We start from the raw sequence: 20,799 nt of genomic DNA, 5'->3' as shown, positions 1-20,799 counted from the left end.
AAGACTGTGAGCTGCTAATTCATTGTGGGTGTGCTCCTTGGTGGCGTGACGGAGACAGCGGTACAGAGAACAAACGCTAACTTGGGAGGTCCGCCGTGTGCTAGCGAGGTGAACAGCTCCTGGGAGAGAATCATCAGTTCTTAACTTAGCGGTCAGCCTACTTTTCAGGAGGGCGTAGATCATGCTTATCGTTGTCAGGTCACTATGCATTCCGACCAGCATTATGATAAAAGTTCTCCTCACGAGTGTCTGGCCTCGTCCACTGCAAGTATTTGGCCAGAACGTATAGAAACTTGTCCATGGTGATAACTGGCACCTGGCAAGGATCCAGAATGTTGATGGCTGTTCTGTTGACATCTATAGAGAGACGAATCACTGGTACATAAGCAGCCTCGTCGTGGAAAAGAGGCAGGAAGGCAGATATGCACCTTCGCATTATCCACACATAGATCCTGATAAATCGCATGACTGCAGCCCGAAACATGTTCGCGTGTCATTTCCTCACCACTGCTCGCTCCTCCTGCTTCTAGCCAGCCGAAGGCTTACCAGTAAAGTACAATAAGATAAGCGGACATAAAGAAGTTAAACAACTCTGTTTTGCAGTAATACTTCCATTATCGAATAATTTATCAAGAATCAAAATATCTGTTCTACATATTCTTAAATTCAGGACGTAACGTCGTCGTGACATCGCAACACGAATGAGCTTGAGCGCCAGATTCCCTCCATGGCGAGTTCCCTTGGAGCATGATCTACGGCTCTATGTAAACTACAAGTCCGATAGGATTCGTTAACATGATAGGTTCTAATATTTCTAAAACTATCAACACAGGATTATGAAAAAAAACAATGACATTTTACTCTCGTCATGGCTATAGGCAATACAACCTTCTTTACAATGATTTATACGAATGTTGAAGTTGAGGAATTAACTACAAAAAGTATACAACTGCATAACTTCCATATGAAGGAGCTGTGTCTCAGTGATCATTCAAGATTTCGCGAATGATGGTTTTCATTAGTTTACATACGTTAGGCCAATAAATGTTACATTGGCAAATTTCCACACCTCTTGAATATTTCCCGTAGGAAGTGACTTCTTGAAAAGAGCGGTCAGGGGTTGAACTGTCACATTTTCCGCTTTCAGTGTCCTCGGATAAAGCTTATATGGGCCTGTCGTATTATGTACTCTTATTTCAGTTAGCGCTGATAGTATATCTTTATCTTTTATTGCAATTTGTTGCAAAACGTTTTCCCCTCTTAACAATGGAACTGGATCCGGGACATGAGCTGTATCTTCAATTGCAAATACAAATGAAAATAAAAATCGTTTAACATCTTTGCCATGGCTTCGTTGTTTTGCATCAAGTCGCCATTATCTGTAATTAATGGCCCAATTTATTGGATAATGACTCTTTTACTTCTAACATAACTATAAAACTCTTTAGGGTTTCTTTTGCTATCTTCAGTAATATACGCTCTATACTGACGTTTGCTGTGGCGTACAAGTTTCTTGGTTTATCCACACAAGTTTACGTAATTTACTCCGTCATGTTGATTTTTGTCTGAATTTCTTATGTGCTTCTTTCTCAGACAACAAGCACTTCTTTATGTCATTGCTTCACCACTTCGGCCCCCTGGAACAAGAATGTCATATACGCAATGGCATACATATTCCCTCCACTACTTTGAAAGTATTACTGAATATTTTTCAAGCTACGTCCATCTCGTTCTCCTTAACGATATCATCTCAGGTTTGCCCGTCAAGAACAATGCTAAGAACACTGGATTTTCCAAGTCGTAAATCTAATATTTTTTCCGCGAACAAACAACGTTGTGCCGCAGGGATCAGTTTTGGGACCAGTTGTCTTTTTCATATATATTGATGTTTACTGAAAAGAAAATGAATGACGAGAGGTGGGTGATTATTATTGCTTATGCACTCGGAATTGAGAGGACCGATGAAGAGAGGTGAGTGTTTTGGGAGCAGCCGAGTGAGTGTGTCCGCAGTTTTGATGCGAAAGATCGATATTAGTGATTTGGTGATTTGAAAGCGTTACTGGGTAATGTGGCAGTTGGCGGTATAACTGAGGAAAATGGGTCATTCATTAAGGTGAATGGAATTGACGAAGAGCTTGTGGAGTTGCGTGCTAAAATTTAGCACTTATGGTCTAAAAAGAGGGACATGCACAAGTATACGTGGTTGGGTGGGAAAGGTGATCAGCGGGTACTATTACTTTACGCATTAATTGGCTAGATGTGATTATGCTCAGAGGGCACCTGGTAGGATGTCTGACCATAATTTGGTGGAAGTGAGGATGAATATTTATAGAAGCTTTAGGAAAAGAGGATATGAGTGAACAAAGGGTGGCGAAAGTAAGTGAAGTTTGGAAAGAGGTTTGTGTGAGGAGATACCAGGAAAGACTGGGTTTAAAAAGGGGAAGCAGCGTGAATGAAGCTAGGGGACTGGGTGAGGAATGGGAAGAATATAGAGAGGCATTGCTGGCATGTGTGTGTGTGAGAGAGAGAGAGGTGTGTTGCATAGAGGTGGGAGGTGGGCAAGGGTCTAGAAACGGTAGTGAGTAGTGGGATGAGGAAGTTAAGCTGATAATGAAAGAGAAAAAAGAGATGTATGGACGTTGATTATAGGGAAGGAGTGCGAGCACACTGCTGTGTACAAGAAAAAGCGGCAGGAGGTCAAGGGAAAGGTGCAGGAGCTGAAAAAAGAAGGCAATTGATAGTTAAGAGTGAGAGAGTATCATCAAACGTTAGGGAAAACAAAAAAAAATGTTTTAAAAAGAGGTTAATAGTGTGAGAAAAACAAGAGAACAGATAGGAAAATTGGTGAAGTGGGGGTAAACAGGAAAGTGGTAACAGGGAAAGTTGAGAATATGGGGTAAGTGCTTTGAGGGAATGTTGAATGTGTTTGATGTTAGGCTGGAGATATGGTGTGTATAGGTCAGGAGGTATGCGAGGTGAGAGGGTCGTGAAAAGATAAGAGTTGGTTAAAGCCTTGTATATTATGAAATGTGGCAAAACGGCTGGAGTGGATGGTGCTGCAGTTGCATTCCTCAAGAAAAGGGATGACTGTGTTGTTGATTGATTAGGTAGGATTTTCAAAGTATGTGTGGATCATGTTGAGGCGCCTGAGGATTGGCAGAATGCCTGCAGAGTGCCATTGCATAAAGGCAAGGGTAATAGATGTGAATGTTCGAATTACACAAGTGTAAGTTTATTGTGTGTATCTTGGTAGGTTGTATGGGAGTGGTCATTGAAAGGATGGTGGTGGAACAGTGTGGAATCAGGAGCGGCAGAAGATGTGTGGATCAGGTGTTTGCTTTGAAAAATGTTTGTATGATATACCTAAAGTAACAAAATGATTCGTATGTGGCTTTCGTGGATCTGTAGAAAGCATTTGGTAGGGTTGACAGAGTTGCTTTGTGGAAGGTGTTACGAATGAATAATGTGGTAAGGAAGCTATCAAAGGCAGTAAGTAGTTTTTATCAAGAGAGAAAGATGTGTGTTAGAGTAGGTAGAGACTGGGATGAGTGGTTCCAGGTGAAAGTGAGTCTGCTGCACGTGTGTGTAATGTGACCAAGGCTGCTTAATTTATTGATGGTTGGGGTGGTGAGGGTAGTATACGTTGGGGTTTTTGGGAGAAGGCTAGGTCTGCAGCCTGGTGGGGTTGCTTCGAGGTGACTCAGCTATTGCCTACAGATGACACAAATAGCAGATTCGAGAGAAAATTTGTAGAAATTGATTTTTGAGTTTAAGAAAGTGTGTGACAGGAGAAAGTTGATAGTGAATGTGAATAAAAGCAAAGTTATAAGGTTTAAGCGTGCAAAGAGACAGTTGTGGTGTGTGAGTTTGGATGGAGAAAACTTAGAAGATGTAAGATAGATACCTGGGAGTGGACATGGTGGCAAATGCAAGCATGGTAGCTGAGATGAGTCCTCGAGTTTAAGAAAGTGTGTGACAGGAGAAAGTTGATAGTGAATGTGAATAAAAGCAAAGTTATAAGGTTTAAGCGTGCAAAGAGACAGTTGTGGTGTGTGAGTTTGGATGGAGAAAACTTAGAAGATGTAAGATATATTAGATACCTGGGAGTGGACATGGTGGCAAATGCAAGCATGGTAGCTGAGATGAGTCCTCGATAGGGTGAGGAGGTGAAAGCCCTGGGAAGACTGAGGAATGTGTGAAAGGAAGGGTCACCATTTGGGAGGGCGAAGTTGGGTATGTTTGAATTTATAGTAGTTCCGACAGTGTTGTATGAATACGAGGCGTGGGCTATAAATGAGAATTTACGGAAAGGTTTATTGGTGACTAGTTGTGGATAGGGATTTGTAGTTCCGATGTATTACTCATTACAGCTGTATAATGAATGTGAGCAAATGATGCCATTTCTTGGTCATATCCTGGTGCTACCTCACTAACGCGGGAAATGACGAACAGGTATGAAAAAAGAAATGATGTGGAATGAAGAGAGCAAAAGAAATTACATAAAAGTGTATGAAAATGAAAATAACATGAACAGAATTGGAAGGAAGTTTGTATTATAAACAAAGTTAGATAGATGAAGATAGAGGGTCACCCAACATAGCTGTGTGTAAATAGGAAATGAGGGAACGATTGAGATATGTTTTAAGACGAAAAAAAAATCAGGATTACTAAAGAATCAGTAACAGACAAAATTGCTAAAAGAACATTCACGCACAATAATGAATAAAAACATGAGGACCTGACAGTCTGTAATCAGAAATTATGAGACGTTTCAGAATAGTTAGACGTGTAAAAGAGTCAGTAGGTTACCTGATTGATACAGGATAGACAGAGGGGAACTAGCCAAAGATTGGAGAATGTTTTGAGCAAACATGTTGCTTATAGTAAAGAAGCCAATCATAAGTGAATCAAGGTTTATAGCTCTCGCGAATATCTCCTATAAACGTTCATATTAGTAGGTATTGGAAGACAGATACGCAAGCGCGTCTAGCCAGCACGCTCCCTCCCCTTTAAAAGGGCGATCCGGTGACGTTCGTATGTTATCCTTTCTCATATTTAAACCTTTTTTTAAGAAATCAAGGAAACGAAGCTCCCTAATTAGAAGAGCATTGAGATCATAAACAAAGCAAAATGCATGCAAGTGTCATATGTGAGGACGAGGGCTTTCGCTTTACATTTAAAACAGGATTATGTGGGATTGAGAAAAAAAAGATCCCAGGCCAGGACCCCGGAGCTGTTCCAGACCCCACCCACTACCCCCTCATATCGGGCTTTCTGATAGAAACGCACACAGTATATATGAAAATAAAAAGGACATTTTAAAAACAATGTATTTGTATTGAAACTGTTGGAAGCTGATATCAAAGAAAAGGTATTAATGATGATGTCGATAGACTTAAGCAAAGCATTTGATTCTGTTAAAAGGAAAATTTACAGGAATTTTAGAAATGACAAAGATATACAGAAAATAGAAGACAGGAAAGTTTGAGAATGAATATCTAATACGCTTTTTTTTTTAAATGACGATCTCTTATTGGCATTTCAGACTAATGGAATTCATCCACTTGCCTTTAGATTAGGGTCTGTAGCCCAAATGTATGATTGCTTTATTAACCACCCTTTTTTGGCATCTCCGGCAATTATGCATACCTGAACGTCATTCTCGTGGGCAGCTGCGATGAAGAACAATACTTGCAATACCTTCGTCAGCTCTTTACACGCCTACGTGAATAAGGAGTCCAGGTCAATTTAAACAGACATGTGTTTGTTGTCACCGACTTTTCTCAGCCTGCCTTCAAAAGTCTGCGGAGGCCATCTGTTCCCTGGAAGAGAAAATGGACTGGCTAATGTCGCCGAGGAAATTTGGCGAGTTCTTGGAAATCAACTTTTACGAGTTTCTCATTCCACATTGTATCGATATCCTCAAACGTCACCATGACTTCCTTAAGGGTAAGAAGAAAAACCGCAACACGTTGGAAGCAGACAATACCTGCACCATGATTAAGAATGAAATGTTCAAACCCATCCTACTCACCTATTGCAAACCAGATGCACCTAGAAGCCTTTCCACAGATGCTTCGTCCTCAAACAGCACGTCGACAGAGCATGTTTTTTTCCTTGCCTTCTCCTGTCAGAGTCATGTCGTCAGAGAGCTGTAACTCCTGATGACTTGCAGTGCCACACGGCACTTCGTCACATATCGGGAGTTACGTGATCTCTCGGACCATTAATCTTTATATATATATATATATATATATATATATATATATATATATATATATATATATATATATATATATATATATATATACATATATATTTCTTTTTCTTTTCTTTCAAACTATTCGCCATTTCCCGCATTAGCGAGGTAGCGTTAAGAACAGAGGGCTGGGCCTTGAGGGAATACCCTCACCTGGCCCAATTCTCTGTTCCTTCTTTTGGAAAATTAAAAAAAAAAAAAACGAGAGGGGAGGATTTCCAGCCCCCCGCTCCCTCCCCTTTTAGTCGCCTTCTACGACACGCAGGGAATACGTGGGAAGTATTCTTTCTCCCCTATCCTCAGGGATATATATATATATATATATATATATATATATATATATATATATATATATATATATATATATATATATATCATCAAGTAACGCCCAACATCCTCTCAAAGAACGACATCAGTGCAGTTGTACCTCCTCTGGCTCTGTTGACTATGTCATGACCGCGGCGACCGACAGCAGGATCCTCCAGACATGCTCTACCACCATGAGTCAGCTTCCATTTTCCGGATCATGGGACGCCTTTATTCCTGGCTTCGGACGAACGATCGCGTGTGACGCATCTCGACTCAGACACCCTCGCCCTTACAACACTAAGCCACAGCAAGGAGAAATCCTCGATGCCTTCCACTCCCTTCCCTCGTAAGGCATCTGCGCAACACAGCACCTTCTTACCCACTTCGTTGTTTAGCCAGTGATCAACCTAGACGTTGGGCGACACACTCGCCTTCAGTGCCCACGTTCCAAGGTCCATCTTCACACCTCTAAATTTTGGAACGAATTTTTCCTGTTTTTTTTTTTTTTTGTAACAGCTGTGACATCCATACTTTAAATGACAGGTTTTTCCAGTGACTCAAATGCTCTCAGATTCGTCTTCCTCTTGTCTTACTTCTGTAATGGTTGTCATTTTGTGTTCCATTTAAAACCTGACGGTGATGAAAGCTTTTGTTTCTGATTGGAACTTTCGACATGAAAGAAGACCGTGACTCTTAAATATGTTTTATGTTTCATATTGCTGTTCTCAGAATTCACCCAAAAAGCTCACCACAGTGAAACGATGTGAAAGTTACAACTGTTAGTGTATGCAGATATTGCTGTTGTGATAGCCGGATCTGGAAAAAGTTGTGTACCCATCTGCTGATATGTGGAGATGGAGAATACTGAAAAGAATGCGAATATTTCATTCTTTGAAAAGATAGGATGTCAAAGGATAATTTCACTGTAAATGGGAAAATGGGCTAAGCTTTTTGATGAATTTAAGTATTTAGGAGTAAAACCGATCTGAAGCTAAGTGTGGAGTCTTGTAAGGGAGAATGATTGGAGATTCACTAAAGTTCTGGCAAACTGAAAGGTTTAAGCGTCAGTGGGCCTTGACTACTTACCCTAAACCTGATCTGTGTACATGAAAAAAAATTCTATATGTTAAGGGTGTTTAACTCTTGCTGAAACCAGTAGATTGAAATATGTTGATGTAGGAAGCGTATATGATACGTGCGGAAAAAGTGACTAGTTATATCACTGTAAAGGCGCATGACTTAAAGTCTTTAGGAATGCTTTGGTCATGCAGAACATACGGTAGTTATAAATAGGCCAAAAATATGTATATATTTGTGGTATGATATGGATAAGGAAGAACTGGGGCTGATTATGACGAGAACTATTTCACAGGAACGATTTGAGAATAGGTGTAATAGAAGGTTTTTGTGTGTGAAGGTGATGCAAACAGAATTTTGTCTCAGCGAATCAAACTTGAGTAAAGTGAAGAAATAGGGAGCATTTATATGAACCACCTATAAGTTCGTTTTACATTAACACTGAATGATATTTAGGTGTAATATAAACGGAAAAACTGAATACATCTAACCTGTTCTATGGAGAATGAAACAAGGTTGGCTGTAGTAGATGAGTAGATATTCATAATTGGACGAGTGCCATTTATTATCTTTTACCCTGCGCATCCCTGCTGGTCTATGTTGTTGGTCACGTGACCAAGGAAAATGGCGTCTTGATGCGTCGAGCCGCGCACCGCCATGTAAACAATACAATAAGAATATCGAGGAGTATACAACGTTTTCAATAATTCAGCTTGCAGGGAGTCATATCAAGGTAAATATTTCAGTTCTAACAAGATTCTCAATAATTTAGTTGCTCTCATAAGGTGTTATGGTACCTGTTATGTGGTCTGTCTCCTGTGTTTATGTTCTGGATTATGTCCATTGATTTTATTTAGCAACCACTCTATCATGTTTCTTATGTCTGTCCACATGAAGAGGAACTGGTAGTTTACTTTCCATGCCTCACTGTGCTTATAGAATTATCGATATATTGTATCGAAAAGCCGTTATTGTCTTTAGATTTTGTACAAATTTTTATTTACAAATTCGTAAGAATTATATTTCTTTAGTTATTAGGTTAGTTAGATAAGTTGGTTGAAGTTTGGCTGGCTTGACAGACTTTATTTATCCTTGAGAATCTATACTGACAACGAATTATGGCTTGTTTTGAAGAATAACTCGGGAGTTCAATTGGTGCCAGATATGAGAAATGTGTATGGCGAAAAAGATTTCGTCATTCAGTAAATATACTACCCTGTCCCCTATCCCAGACTGCTAGGAGTAATCTGAAGATCAGGGGAAACGTAGGACGAGGTACAGTAAGGGCTATATAAACATGACATTGTAACCGAGTGTAGGATATTCTATCTTTACATGGTGGAAGGTTAAATGGGGTATCTTTAAATACAGAAATGTTGATAATGGTTTTATATATGCAAGTAGATTGGTGTAAAGTCAGGGAATTATCTCTGTTTTAGGATGGTATATATAGTCTGTGTATTTTGAAATTTTTTCTTAGAAGATTATGGTAAAAGTACATGATCACCGCATTTTGGATAGTTTAGCAGCATCACCAGAACCTATAAATACCTCTCCAAATCTTACCCAGCAGCCATATTAGTAGTAGAAATATACAAAATTTCTTTCACCATAAGAACATAAGAAGTGAGGTCACTGCATGAGGTCTGTTGGCTCATGCAAGGCAGGTCATTAGTCTGTCCACCCTCCCACCAAATGCTTGAACCCATAGACACATCTAACCTTTGTTTAAAGCTACCTAAAAACCCTAGCTTCCACTTCTGTACTCGGCAGCTTGTTCCGTAATTCTACTACTTTATTCCCAAACAAATATTTACCCACATCTGACCTGAATCTATTTTTTATACAAATTTAAATCTCCTATTTTTTCTATTTGGTGGTGCCATTCTAAAACCTTTATTCATATTACCTTTATTAATGTCCTTCACCCATTTAAAAACTTTATTCATATCCTATCTAGCCCTCATTCTCTTAAGTGAGTGTAAAATGAGTCTTATTAACCTTTCTTCCCATGTGAGGTTTTCTAATTCCAGGGAACATTTTTGTCATTCACCATTATACTCTCTCTAAACAATCTATATCATCTGCATAGTATGGAGCCCAAAACTGTACCAAATAATTCCAAATGTGTCTCACCTATGCAAGGTAAAGTTGCAATAATACTCTTGGTGTTTTATCGCTAAGAGTCCTATTAATGAATCCTAACATCCTATTCGCCTTATCACATACTTTAATACATTGTTGCCATGGCTTAAGATCCTTGCTCACCAGCACTTCTAGATCTCTCTTGCAGTGTTTGACCAGTAATAATTTCCAGTTTGTAATTTGTGCTCCCGTCTTTATCCTTACTAAGTGTTTTGCATTTGTCTATGTTGAACTCCATTTTTCATGTACTTGTCCATTCTGATAATCTGTTTAAGTCCTTATGCAGATTTATTGAATTTTCATCTGGGTTACTTATGGCTCCTATTTTTGTATCATCGGCAAATTTACTTAAGTTACTAGTTATTCCCGTATCCAAATTATTGATATATATATATATATATATATATATATATATATATTATTTTATTTTTATTATACTTTGTCGCTGTCTCCCGCGTTTGCGAGGTAGCGCAAGGAAACAGACGAAAGAAATGGCCCAACCCACCCCCATACACATGTATATACATACGTCCACACACGCAAATATACATACCTACACAGCTTTCCATGCCTTGATTCAATCCACTGACAGCACGTCAACCCCGGTATACCACATCGCTCCAATTCACTCTATTCCTTGCCCTCCTTTCACCCTCCTGCATGTTCAGGCCCCGATCACACAAAATCTTTTTCACTCCATCTTTCCACCTCCAATTTGGTCTCCCTCTTCTCCTTGTTCCCTCCACCTCCGACACATATATCCTCTTGGTCAATCTTTCCTCACTCATCCTCTCCATGTGCCCAAACCACTTCAAAACACCCTCTTCTGCTCTCTCAACCACGCTCTTTTTATTTCCACACATCTCTCTTACCCTTACGTTACTCACTCGATCAAACCAACTCACACCACACATTGTCCTCAAACATCTCATTTCCAGCACATCCATCCTCCTGCGCACAACTCTATCCATAGCCCACGCCTCGCAACCATACAACATTGTTGGAACCACTATTCCTTCAAACATACCCATTTTTGCTTTCCGAGATAATGTTCTCGACTTCCACACATTCTTCAAGGCCCCCAGGATTTTCGCCCCCTCCCCCACCCTATGATCCACCTCCGCTTCCATGGTTCCATCCGCTGCCAGATCCACTCCCAGATATCTAAAACACTTCACTTCCTCCAGTTTTTCTCCATTCAGACTCACCTCCCAATTGACTTGACCCTCAACCCTACTGTACCTAATAACCTTGCTCTTATTCACATTTACTCTTAACTTTCTTCTTCCACACACTTTTCCAAACTCAGTCACCAGCTTCTGCAGTTTCTCACATGAATCAGCCACCAGCGCTGTATCATCAGCGAACAACAACTGACTCACTTCCCAAGCTCTCTCATCCCCAACAGACTTCATACTTGCCCCTCTTTCCAAAACTCTTGCATTTACCTCCCTAACAACCCCATCCATAAACAAATTAAACAACCATGGGGACATCACACACCCCTGCCGCAAACCTACATTCACTGAGAACCAATCACTTTCCTCTCTTCCTACACGTACACATGCCTTACATCCTCGATAAAAACTTTTCACTGCTTCTAACAACTTTCCTCCCACACCATATATTCTTAATACCTTCCACAGAGCATCTCTATCAACTCTATCATATGCCTTCTCCAGATCCATAAATGCTACATACAAATCCATTTGCTTTTCTAAGTATTTCTCACATACATTCTTCAAAGCAAACACCTGATCCACACATCCTCTACCACTTCTGAAACCACACTGCTCTTCCCCAATCTGATGCTCTGTACATGCCTTCACCCTCTCAATCAATACCCTCCCATATAATTTACCAGGAATACTCAACAAACTTATACCTCTGTAATTTGAGCACTCACTCTTATCCCCTTTGCCTTTGTACAATGGCACTATGCACGCATTCCGCCAATCCTCAGGCACCTCACCATGAGTCATACATACATTAAATAACCTTACCAACCAGTCAACAATACAGTCACCCCCTTTTTTAATAAATTCCACTGCAATACCATCCAAACCTGCTGCCTTGCCGGCTTTCATCTTCCGCAAAGCTTTCACTACCTCTTCTCTGTTTACCAAATCATTTTCCCTAACCCTCTCACTTTGCACACCACCTCGACCAAAACACCCTATATCTGCCACTCTATCATCAAACACATTCAACAAACCTTCAAAATACTCACTCCATCTCCTTCTCACATCACCACTACTTGTTATCACCTCCCCATTTGCGCCCTTCACTGAAGGTCCCATTTGCTCCCTTGTCTTACGCACTTTATTTACCTCCTTCCAGAACATCTTTTTATTCTCCCTAAAATTTAATGATACTCTCTCACCCCAACTCTCATTTGCCCTTTTTTTCACCTCTTGCACCTTTCTCTTGACCTCCTGTCTCTTTCTTTTATACATCTCCCACTCAATTGCATTTTTTCCCTGCAAAAATCGTCCAAATGCCTCTCTCTTCTCTTTCACTAATACTCTTACTTCTTCATCCCACCACTCACTACCCTTTCTAATCAACCCACCTCCCACTCTTCTCATGCCACAAGCATCTTTTGCGCAATCCATCACTGATTCCCTAAATACATCCCATTCCTCCCCCACTCCCCTTACTTCCATTGTTCTCACCTTTTTCCATTCTGTACTCAGTCTCTCCTGGTACTTCCTCACACAGGTCTCCTTCTCAAGCTCACTTACTCTCACCACCCTCTTCACCCCAACATTTACTCTTCTTTTCTGAAAACCCATACAAATCTTCACCTTAGCCTCCACAAGATAATGATCAGACATCCCTCCAGTTGCACCTCTCAGCACATTAACATCCAAAAGTCTCTCTTTCGCACGCCTGTCAATTAACACATAATCCAATAACGCTCTCTGGCCATCTCTCCTACTTACATAAGTATACTTATGTATATCTCGCTTTTTAAACCAGGTATTCCCAATCATCAGTCCTTTTTCAGCACATAAATCTACAAGCTCTTCACCATTTCCATTTACAACACTGAACACCCCATGTATACCAATTATTCCCTCAACTGCCACATTACTCACCTTTGCATTCAAATCACCCATCACTATAACCCGGTCTCGTGCATCAAAACCACTAACACACTCATTCAGCTGCTCCCAAAACACTTGCCTCTCTTGATCTTTCTTCTCATGCCCAGGTGCATATGCACCAATAATCACCCACCTCTCTCCATCAACTTTCAGTTTTACCCATATTAATCGAGAATTTACTTTCTTACACTCTATCACATACTCCCACATCTCCTGTTTCAGGAGTATTGCTACTCCTTCCCTTGCTCTTGTCCTCTCACTAACCCCTGACTTTACTCCCCAGACATTCCCAAACCACTCTTCCCCTTTACCCTTGAGTTTCGTTTCACTCAGAGCCAAAACATCCAGGTTCCTTTCCTCAAACATACTACCTATCTCTCCTTTTTTCACATCTTGGTTACATCCACACACATTTAGGCACCCCACTCTGAGCCTTCGAGGAGGATGAGCACTCCCCGCGTGACTCCTTCTTCTGTTTCCCATTTTAGAAAGTTAATACAAGGAGGGGAGGATTTCTGGCCCCCCGCTCCCGTCCCCTCTAGTCGCTTTCTACGACACGCGAGGAATATGTGGGAAGTATTCTTTCACCCCTATCCCCAGGGATAATATACATATATATATATACATATACACATACATACACATACACACGCACATATACACACACACACACATACATATATATACATATGAAAAATGTAAGAAACAATTTAGAGAACTGAAACTTCTAGCTTGAAATGAATGAAAAAAATGAATGTCACATAATGGTTCAACCTCTGGCTATATATATATATATATATATATATATATATATATATATATATATATATATATATATATATATTTTTTTTTATACTTTGTCGCTGTCTCCCGCGTTTGCGAGGTAGCGCAACGAAACAGACGAAAGAAATGGCCCAACCCCCCCCCATACACATGTATATACATACATCCACACACGCAAATATACATACCTACACAGCTTTCCATGGTTTACCCCAGACGCTTCACATACCTTGATTCAATCCACTGACAGCACGTCAACCCCGGTATACCACATCGCTCCAGTTCACTCTATTCCTTGCCCTCCTTTCACCCTCCTGCATGTTCAGGCCCCGATCACACAAAATCTTTTTCACTCCATCTTTCCACCTCCAATTTGGTCTCCCTCTTCTCCTCGTTCCCTCCACCTCCGACACATATATCCTCTTGGTCAATCTTTCCTCACTCATTCTCTCCATGTGCCCAAACCACTTCAAAACACCCTCTTCTGCTCTCTCAACCACGCTCTTTTTATTTCCACACATCTCTCTTACCCTTACGTTACTCACTCGATCAAACCACCTCACACCACACATTGTCCTCAAACATCTCATTTCCAGCACATCCATCCTCCTGCGCACAACTCTATCCATAGCCCACGCCTCGCAACCATACAACATTGTTGGAACCACTATTCCTTCAAACATACCCATTTTTGCTTTCCGAGATAATGTTCTCGACTTCCACACATTCTTCAAGGCCCCCAGAATTTTCGCCCCCTCCCCCCCACCCTATGATCCACTTCCGCTTCCATGGTTCCATCCGCTGCCAGATCCACTCCCAGATATCTAAAACACTTCACTTCCTCCAGTTTTTCTCCATTCAAACTCACCTCCCAATTGACTTGACCCTCAACCCTACTGTACCTAATAACCTTGCTCTTATTCACATTTACTCTTAACTTTCTTCTTCCACACACTTTACCAAACTCAGTCACCAGCTTCTGCAGTTTCTCACATGAATCAGCCACCAGCGCTGTATCATCAGCGAACAACAACTGACTCACTTCCCAAGCTCTCTCATCCCCAACAGACTTCATACTTGCCCCTCTTTCCAAAACTCTTGCATTTACCTCCCTAACAACCCCATCCATAAACAAATTAAACAACCATGGAGACATCACACACCCCTGCCGCAAACCTACATATATATATATATATATATATATATATATATATATATATATATATATATATATATATATATATATATATTTTTTTTTTTTATACTTTGTCGCTGTCTCCCGCGTTTGCGAGGTAGCGCAAGGAAACAGACGAAAGAAATGGCCCAACCCCCCCCATACACATGTATATACATACGTCCACACACGCAAATATACATACCTACACAGCTTTCCATGGTTTACCCCAGACGCTTCACATGCCTTGATTCAATCCACTGACAGCACGTCAACCCCGGTATACCACATCGCTCCAATTCACTCTATTCTTTGCCCTCCTTTTACCCTCCTGCATGTTCAGGCCCCGATCACACAAAATCTTTTTCACTCCATCTTTCCACCTCCAATTTGGTCTCCCTCTTCTCCTCGTTCCCTCCACCTCCGACACATATATCCTCTTGGTCAATCTTTCCTCACTCATTCTCTCCATGTGCCCAAACCACTTCAAAACACCCTCTTCTGCTCTCTCAACCACGCTCTTTTTATTTCCACACATCTCTCTTACCCTTACGTTACTCACTCGATCAAACCACCTCACACCACACATTGTCCTCAAACATCTCATTTCCAGCACATCCATCCTCCTGCGCACAACTCTATCCATAGCCCACGCCTCGCAACCATACAACATTGTTGGAACCACTATTCCTTCAAACATACCCATTTTTGCTTTCCGAGATAATGTTCTCGACTTCCACACATTCTTCAAGGCCCCCAGAATTTTCGCCCCCTCCCCCACCCTATGATCCACTTCCGCTTCCATGGTTCCATCCGCTGCCAGATCCACTCCCAGATATCTAAAACACTTCACTTCCTCCAGTTTTTCTCCATTCAAACTCACCTCCCAATTGACTTGACCCTCAACCTTACTGTACCTGATAACCTTGCTCTTATTCACATTTACTCTTAACTTTCTTCTTCCACACACTTTACCAAACTCAGTCACCAGCTTCTGCAGTTTCTCACATGAATCAGCCACCAGCGCTGTATCATCAGCGAACAACAACTGACTCACTTCCCAAGCTCTCTCATCCCCAACAGACTTCATACTTGAAGAAGAGCCATCCCAGGACTAACCCCTGAGGAAACCACTGGCTACATTGCCCCAGTCTGATGTAACTCTGTTGATGCATACCCTCTGTTTACTGTCAGAGCCACATTCTAATTCAATTAGGTACACAACTCCTGTGCCATGTGCTGCTATTTTCCTAAGCAGACTCTCATGAGTTACTCTGTCAAAAGCCTTGAGGCTAGGTATACAATATCACAACTCTTACATTTTTGGAAAGGTCATTGCAAGAGAAAATCAGTAAGATACATACAGGAGAGTAGTAAATGCAATGTAAATATACTTTTCATTTGTCAACTGGTTTTTGTGCAGTTTAACTTTGTCCACCTTACTGCAATCATCTTGTGTTCATTTGTGTTGTTGTAAATAAGATTTACTTTGGTGTTTAGGGATACCAGATTTAATCTTATCTATATTCTACATGATGATTCCATGAGTTTGTGCTTCCTTTACAGCCTTCATACACTTTGATAAGGCTAGTAAAGCCCAAACTTATCCTGGGTTTGTTTCGAATTGGTTTTGATGTCATGTTTATTCAAAGATTGTTATAATGTAACCCCATTTTCATTGATATTTGGAGCCAGTTGAAAGTTTGAGCAATGTCCATGACACCCCCCAGAAGGACTTGCATTTTCTGATGTTATTTTGATGCAGCCTGGTGTGCTTAATCATGTTTCATCTTATGCTCTCAGTAAGTCTCCTTATTGATCCATCATAGATGAAAGTGATTGATGATACTTCAAAGAAAGTCATTAGTCAGCAATATGAGTTGAAATGCCTCCATAAGAGGTAGTCAGCCTCACTTGAGGTTTTCTTAAGGGGGGGCGATTCACCTCTTTTGAGGACCAGTTCTTGAAATGGCTACCTCGGTTCTGATTTTGAAATATACTTCCAGTAATACTTCTAGTGGCTCATCTATTATTTCCATATTATAAAGCCTCCAGTTTTTTCATGTACTAGAAAGCACATGGAATTGTCAAGTATACTGTTACAAGATATGTACCCTCGTGTTACACATTGATGATTGATGCTCTCTCTTACTATATAATGAATATTTCTGATGTTAAACAATTAGTTATCATATATGTTTGTGATTGGGAATACCTGATTTAAAGAGAGAGATATACATAAGTATACGTTGGAAAGGATCACAATTTTGCACATGATCAAGATATTCCTATGAGTCCTCGGGGAAAATGAAACACGAAAAGTTCCCAAGTGCACTTTCGTGTAATAATCACATCATCAGGGGAGACACGAGAGAAATATAACAGTCAGTTGATATACATCGAAGAGACGAAGCTAGGATGCCATTTGGTAAACATGTGATTGTCCAAAACATACAACGAGCGTTTATAAACTTACCATTTTACAAATCTTATCAACAATAAAGTTATCTAATTTGTACAGACCATCACTAATATTAAGATTATAATTCTTTGTGTATTTAATAATAGAAGATTCAATGATATTTCTCTTGGTAATAGAGTTAGAGTTAACAACTGAGATGGCATTACTCCAGTCAATACAGTGATCATAGTTTTTAACATGATTAAACAAGGCATTTGATTCTTGTCCCGTTCTTATACTATATTTATGTTGCTTAAGTCTAACAGAAAGATCCTTACCAGTCTGACCAACATAAAATTTATCACAGTTTCCACAAGGAACTTTATAGATGCAACCAAGAGAATTTTCTGGTGAATTCCTGATTAAGATATTCTTTATAGTATTATTGTTCCTAAAGGCAACATTTACATTAAAGGATTTAAGCAACATGGGAAGCAAAGTGAAATTATTATTAAAAGGGAGAACTAAAAGATTCTTGGTGTCAATGGGAGGTTTGGGCTCAACTCTATAAAATGATTTCTTTGCTAACTTAAGGGATTTATCAATGAAAGATCTAGGGTACTTTAACTTAGATCCAATAGAATATATCTTCTCAAACTCATCATCAATGAACTCTGGACTGCAAATACGTAATGCCCTTAGGAACATAGATTGAAATGATGATAATTTAACTCTGTCATGTTGAGATGAGTAATAATGGATATATGAGCATACATTGGTGGGTTTTCTGTATATGCTAAACTTAAACTTGTTTCCTTGTCTATGGATCATGCAATCTAAAAATGGTAACATACCATTATTTTCATTTTCTACAGTAAATTTGATGGAAGGTACTAAATTGTTAAGTAAGGGGAGAAATATTTGTAAATTTTCATTTGTTGGCCAAACACAAAGAACATCATCTACATACCTAAACCAAATTGCATTAGAAGGTAAGATATCCTTCAGTAATTTTGTTTCAAAAAATTCATATAAAGATTACTAAGTACAGGTGAAAGAGGGTTACCCATTGCCATACCAAATTTTTGAGCATAATAATCTCCATTAAATTGAAATACACAGTCTTTTATACACAATTTTATCAGTTCAATGAAATTAGACTTTGAAACAGGTAAATGAATATCATCCAAGACATCAAATAAATATTCTAAAAAGTTATCAACTGGAACTTTAGTGAAAAGTGAGGAAACATCAAAGCTAACTAGTTTGAAATCAAAATTAATATTGATATTGTTTAGCTTGTTGACTAAATCTACATTGTTCATGATATTAAGATTTGATACCTTACCCACTAAAGGGCTTAATAAGGAAACTAACCATTTTGATAATTTATATGTGATGGAGCCTACTGAACTCACTATAGGTCTTGCTGGAAAATTTTGTTTATGTGTTTTGATAAGTCCATACATATATGGCAATGAAGGGGACAAAGATGACAAATTTTTGATAAGAGAAATGTTACCTTTCAACAACAACTTCATTTCTTTCTTGAAGTGAGAATTAACTGCTTCTAAGGGATTTTTACTAAGTTTAGAATATGTTGTGTTATCATTTGAATCATTCATTTTAGATAAATAGTTACTTTTGTCTAAAATCACAACAGTGTTAGCCTTATCTGCTTTAGTAATATGTATATCCTTTTCTTTTTTTAAGGTGTTAATAGCTCTTATGAATCTTTTAGGGCAGTTAGCTTCCACTGGTTTTGACAAACTGGCATACACTAAACCCTTGCAAATATTAATATCATTACTTAAATTACTGTATTTTTCTAAATTACAAAGACTTTGTGACATCAACACAGCTGGCTTCTCTGTCAGAGCACACAAAACATAAACCATAGCCTAATGCACACAAGGAATCTTTATCTAGTTGTTTATTAGACAGGTTTACCACAAAAGATGGGTTTGTGTTCTTGGTCCAGTCGCTGTTTTCAATGAGATGGTCCAACTTACGATTTAGTGACACTTGTAGACTATTGCATTCTTTCCTTAACTCATCATAGCAATAGTCCTACATCCGGTTCTTCCAGTGTGTCGGTATTGTCATTTGAAAGGCACATATTACTAAAGCAGATAAGGCTAACACTGTTGTGATTTTAGACAAAAGTAACTATTTATCTAAAATGATTGATCTAAATGATAACACAACACACACTAAACTTAGTAAAAATCCCTTAGAAGCCGTTAATTCTCACTTCAAGAAAGAAATGAAGTTGTTCTTGAAAAGTAACATTTCTCTTATCAAAAATTTGTCATCTTTGTCCCCTTCATTGCCATATATGTATGGACTTATCAAAACACATAAACAAAATTTTCCAGCAAGACCTATGGTGAGTTCAGTAGGCTCCATCACATATAAATTATCAAAATGGTTAGTTTCCTTATTAAGCCCTTTAGTGGGTAAGGTATCAAATTCTAATATCATAAACAATGTAGATTTAGTCAACAAGCTAAACAATATCAATATTAATTTTGATTTCAAACTAGTTAGCTTTGATGTTTCCTCACTTTTCACTAAAGTTCCAGTTGATAACTTTTTAGAATATTTATTTGATGTCTTGGATGATATTCATTTACCTGTTTCAAAGTCTAATTTCATTGAACTGATAAAATTGTGTATAAAAGACTGTGTATTTCAATTTAATGGAGATTATTATGCTCAAAAATTTGGTATGGCAATGGGTAACCCTCTTTCACCTGTACTTAGTAATCTTTATATGGAATTTTTTGAAACAAAATTACTGAAGGATATCTTACCTTCTAATGCAATTTGGTTTAGGTATGTAGATGATGTTCTTTGTGTTTGGCCAACAAATGAAAATTTACAAATATTTCTCCCCTTACTTAACAATTTAGTACCTTCCATCAAATTTACTGTAGAAAATGAAAATAATGGTATGTTACCATTTTTAGATTGCATGATCCATAGACAAGGAAACAAGTTTAAGTTTAGCATATACAGAAAACCCACCAATGTATGCTCATATATCCATTATTACTCATCTCAACATGACAGAGTTAAATTATCATCATTTCAATCTATGTTCCTAAGGGCATTACGTATTTGCAGTCCAGAGTTCATTGATGATGAGTTTGAGAAGATATATTCTATTGGATCTAAGTTAAAGTACCCTAGATCTTTCATTGATAAATCCCTTAAGTTAGCAAAGAAATCATTTTATAGAGTTGAGCCCAAACCTCCCATTGACACCAAGAATCTTTTAGTTCTCCCTTTTAATAATAATTTCACTTTGCTTCCCATGTTGCTTAAATCCTTTAATGTAAATGTTGCCTTTAGGAACAATAATACTATAAAGAATATCTTAATCAGGAATTCACCAGAAAATTCTCTTGGTTGCATCTATAAAGTTCCTTGTGGAAACTGTGATAAATTTTATGTTGGTCAGACTGGTAAGGATCTTTCTGTTAGACTTAAGCAACATAAATATAGTATAAGAACGGGACAAGAATCAAATGCCTTG

At 38.9% G+C, this 20,799-nt stretch overlaps 1 protein-coding gene across 4 annotated transcripts in view; it reads left to right on the top strand.

Annotated features, from left to right (window-relative positions):
- Window positions 1-8,240: 8,240 nt before the first annotated feature.
- LOC139761845 (U2 snRNP-associated SURP motif-containing protein) overlaps window positions 8,241-20,799 on the top strand; it is a 434,305-nt gene continuing 421,746 nt past the window's right edge. For all 4 annotated transcript variants that reach the window (XM_071686407.1, XM_071686396.1, XM_071686389.1 and 1 more), the window contains exon 1: window positions 8,241-8,378. The gene's annotated coding sequence lies outside the window, so the exon portion shown is untranslated. The remainder of the gene's footprint in view (window positions 8,379-20,799) is intronic.

This window comes from Panulirus ornatus, chromosome 3, assembly GCF_036320965.1.
Source record: "Panulirus ornatus isolate Po-2019 chromosome 3, ASM3632096v1, whole genome shotgun sequence".
Taxonomy (NCBI): Eukaryota; Metazoa; Arthropoda; class Malacostraca; order Decapoda; family Palinuridae; genus Panulirus; species Panulirus ornatus.
The sequence above is the reverse complement of the archived record's forward strand: the minus strand, read 5'-3'. Positions and strand labels throughout refer to the sequence as shown.